Source organism: Squalius cephalus, assembly GCF_949319135.1.
Source record: "Squalius cephalus genome assembly, chromosome: 14".
NCBI lineage: Eukaryota > Metazoa > Chordata > Actinopteri > Cypriniformes > Leuciscidae > Squalius > Squalius cephalus.
The window spans coordinates 23,848,199-23,853,149 of NC_137135.1; positions in this window are offsets into that span (position 1 = coordinate 23,848,199).

A 4,951-nucleotide genomic window follows, 5' to 3' on the forward strand; every position below is an offset into this window, starting at 1 on the left:
CCATTGTGTTCAGCAGAAGAGAGAAATTCATACAGGTTTGGAACAACTTGATGGTGAGTAAATTATGACAGAATTTTAATTTTTGGTTGAACTATCCCTTTAATGGAGCATAATCATGATAAGTTTGAGAAGGAAAGTAATCAGTTCTTATATTTCAGACTAGTCACTACCTGTTTGTGCTGCGGTTAAAGGAAATGTTAAACGGTAAGCGTAACTTTTTGGCAAGATTTGTCATGCCTTTGTTTGCAGATTGCAGTTTAGCAGTAAAAAGTCTGTGAGTCATGACTTTCTGCTCAAACAACATGAACAGTGTGAAAGGCTATAGTACACTATCATAATAAAATGCTGTTTTAGGAATGATTATTGTGATCAGCAAGTATAGAGTAAACCTGATGTTTAGGACAGGATCTAGACTTTAATCAAACGTTTAATCAAATGAATGAGTTTGATTGCCTGTTGTTGTATAAAACATATAATTGTGATTAAATAAAGTTGGCTGAAAATGCTAGTACAAACTCTGACCTACTACATATTACACAAACCTCTCTGTTCTGGCTCATACATGCACATATGACGCAGAGGAACAGCTCTACAGGGTGGAAACTTTTATGGATGTTAATGACACACACACTAACTGATTCATATGATCATGGCGCACCTGGCATGCCAAGGTGTGTTCTTCCTCTTCCCTCCATTTTTCTCATTCAAATGCCAACATTCCCAAGGCCAAACGTCTTTAGCCATCTGTTAAACCAGGACCACACACTGCCACTCCATTTGGAGTGAGAATTCCCGTGATCTACCGCACTGTCCACCGTGTGTTTGGTAAGACGAGCAGTATTGAGTGTTTCTTGTGTGTATCTAAACACATTACGGGAAAACCACCATTAGGTTAAGCAGCAATGCATTTAGCAGCCAATGGCCCAGCGATACAAATATTTGATCAAACGTTTTTCAAACATTTTATTTTGGTTGTAGAAACTTGAAAAAACATGTCCTGTTTTCTTAATGTCAGTGGAACACTGGTTTCATAATGTTCCTGCAATGTTCTTTCACCTTTATTTTAACAAATCAACATTCCAAGAACATTCAAATGTAAATTTTCCATGTTGGTTATAGACGAACAATATGCTAAACTTTAAATAGCTGCCTCTCTTTTGCTCAATTTTATTACTTAACCTTCTAGGAATGTTGATTTGTATCATTCCAAGAACGTAAACATTTCCAGTTTCCGTAAGGTTAATAGAATTCTAAAAAATGCTGGATTAAAAAAAAAAAAAACATTTCTGGGTTATTTGGCAATCCAGCACTGGGTAAATATTGGACTGAACACATACTGGGGTTTTTTAACCCAGCTTGTTGGGTTTTATACATTAACCCATTTGCTGGGTTGTTTTTTGACAGTGCTGGGTCAGTCAACTTATTAAAGGTTTTTCATTTTAAATAATAAAAATGCATTTTAAAATCTGTTTATATATATAAACAGATTAATATCTGTCCCAACAGTCTAAACCCAGCATTTGGGTAAAAAAAAAATAAAAAATTCTAGGTTATTTGGCAACCCGGCGCTGGGTAGGACAGGCTGGCTGACAGGAGCAGTAGAGCAGCCAATGAGAAAGAATCTGTGGTAAGAAAGCTGGTATCAGTAGGCTTTTCCAGTTCATTAATGACAATCATATTAATGTTTGAAAAGTTACATCAAAAACAGCTTTCTTAGCCATCTCATCAGTCAGACATTTAAGTTTCAACCCATCTAGAGCGACCACAACGATAACGCACATTTCCATTATCCTAATGAAACATCATTTAAAGTTTAGCATAGTTCCTGAAATTTTCTTTCACCTGAATTTTTCATGAACAAATCAACATTCTATGAACGTCATCTAGCCTATCTGTAACATTCCAAAGACAATTAAATAAAGTTCTCAACTCCAATAGCCATAATTGCCTAATGTTGGTTCATTTTTTTCTCAACAGGTCATACATCTCACCCACATTCGACTATCAACATCAGTGCTCTACAAGCTGTGTTGTTTAACTGGTTTCATACCATTTAGTTATTTTTACATCTCAGTCATGCTCACGCTAGTCTGCGGATGTTCTGATAGTTTTTAGTTATATGAAAACGACACTGATTAACGATTTATAATCATTCAAAATGAACTAAAAATGTACAAACTTGATAGTTAAGGCCATTAAGCAAGCCTACGGACTATATGGGCCTTTCATTCTATGAATAAGGAGTGGCTAATCCTTTAGCATGAATAATTCACACAAACTCAGTCGATCACTCAGCATTGTGCTCTGATGGAATTAATGCAACTGCTCTCAGCCTGTTAAGTTTGCATTGTGAAACGTCAAAGCAAATGCCAGTTTAAGATAGGGTGTGTCGGAAATGTGTGAACCGGTGAATGACACCACATGCTGGGGGCATTTCCAGAGCTGGGTGTGTCGGAATGTGTAAAGGTGCCTTGTACTTTTCAGTTTCATGAGAAGCTAATTAGACATTTGGACACCGTATTCCTAAGCCTACTTCGTTATAAAATTAGCATTTTGTCTGCCAAAACTGCAGTTTCTTGTTTAATTTGTGTGCGAGGAATTAACTAAATAACTGTATAGCCTGAAGTAGCTCAAAGAAGGACATTACACTCTTTGCTCTGGTATTCTGAATTCTTTCTTTTGCCACAGCACAAGTCTTTTTACTATAGGCCATACAGTGAAAGTCCTGCAATGCAGTCCCCTCAGTTGGATAGATGTGTTACAAGACGTTGATATATCAAATGAATTGCCTTTCGTTCACTCATCACAGTAAGCATACAATTACTGAACCCAGTCCACCAGCTGACGCTCAAACAACAGAAAGAAATGTGATCTTTTCCTGTGTGTCACAAAGGATCATCGAAACCAATGCAGTGTCCTATTAATTCCACAAGGAGGCGCTTGTGTTTGACTAGGGAGGAACCTGTGTCATGTGGTTGCCTGAAGCATTTATGGGATAAGCACATTAAAAAAAAGTATTCTGAACTGTCGCAGTTGGGTGTTTGTATGAGCCCAAATTATACATTTAGTGTTTAAAATGTATTTAAATGTTATCCTGTAATTTGTCTCTCACGAACGTGTGTAAACAATGAGAGTTAACATTTTTTTATTAAATCAGCAATCCAGGATAAATAAAATGAATGTTTTATTGATTTAGCTTGTGTAATTAATGGAAGAGATCAGACATTAAAGTAATCATCCTCGATCCGGGTTGTTTATTATTAGGGTGAGTTCTTCTCTGTATATGGACTGACCACTCCCGATTTATCCAGTAGTTCACAGAGATAATCTGCTGCTTGTATGAGATTAAGTCTGATGCAGTTCAGACATTATATTTAAATGTCTTCTCCGAATCTTGTATCTCAAACAGATGAATGAGCTGATACGGATGTAGCAGGGAATTTTGTGTTGTCCTACGACTAAATACAGAATAGGCTACAAGCATTAAAATGGTTAATAAAGAGAAATGACTTGAAATAAACCAATAAAATGATTTTCTTGGCCAAACTAAATTATAATAGCTGTTCTGTACCCCATTGCAATGTCATATATTTGATTCGTGAAATAAAAGTTACATTTTCAATATTCATCGTTCTATAGTTTTTAAACATTTTATCATTGACAACCGCACCGCAAAATGTATGGATGGACAAATCTAAATATTAATAAAATAAAAATTGCGACAGAGGAATTAGCATGGAGATTAAGTGGTAGCGTGTAGCATGGATTACATTACCCAGCTCCAGCAGTACGGTTTGCGGTCACGTGACTGTCAGGACTCCACCTCCATAAACGGAGCAGAGGCCCTGGGCAGAGCCTTTAGTGGGCAACGTCATTCATACTTTATGATAGATGGGAAGGCCATCTTTAAATAATACACTAAAGGCTATACAAAGAAAGTGTTATTTGCAGTAGAAAAGTTAATACTTGATCATATAAGGTAGTAACATTAAAGTAAAAAATAAAAACACATGCTTTTTGTTTAACAGGTTTGTTCGAAGGGCCTTCCTCCTCCTCCCCCTGTGAGCAGCAGCTGTTTGGTGCATGTGTTGATCTGAACCCCCGTCCCTTCCCCCTCTCTTTTTCCTCAAGTGCCCCATTCGAGTCTAGACTTATTCTCAGCACATTTTAAACCACTGTACAGAATTTAATAACAGGCAAGTTATGACTACGGTTTGATTTGAAACACCTAAAGATGACTAAGAAACAAGTCAGGCAATGCTGCTGCCCTGCTGAGATTTAATACAAATAAACACCTTCTCTATAATTAGTACCACATTAAAGAATAACCCAGTGCTGAATATTAAAAATGCTGGCATGTGATTCAGGAAAAACAACAAAATGATGATAACTGAATCGGTTGTTTCTGTGTTTTGTTGAGAAGCACATTAACCAATTTCCACACCTGCCATTTGAAGCCATTTTAATATTTACAGATATAAATCCTGGATATTTAAAACACCACGGGCACCTAGAACTACCCGTCACCCCCAACAAGAACTGCTTTCCTGGAATACAGCAACACCTTGAGACCATTTCCATAAAGGTGTCTGTTTCAATACTTGAGACAAAATCATTCAACACTTTACATTTTTTTGAGAACAAAGCATTGTGGCCTCTTCAATTTTAAACAATTTCATTTTAATTTTCACTTTCAGAAACAAAAAGAAAAAAAAAAGTTTGATGCCTGTTTGTGTGGTACTTCAACAATAATTGTGCAGACTTAAGAGACATATACCTGAAAAAATGGAATGGGATGGGGAAAATCTATCCGTAATCCGAGTTATGTGCATTCTAGTAAAAGTACAGAGACTGGGACAGCAGTTCTGAGAAGTCATTTTAATTTATTCTGACATGCTAAAAGGGAATAAATTACACTTTTATAGAATGTCCAGCAGTAAAGTTCTTAAAG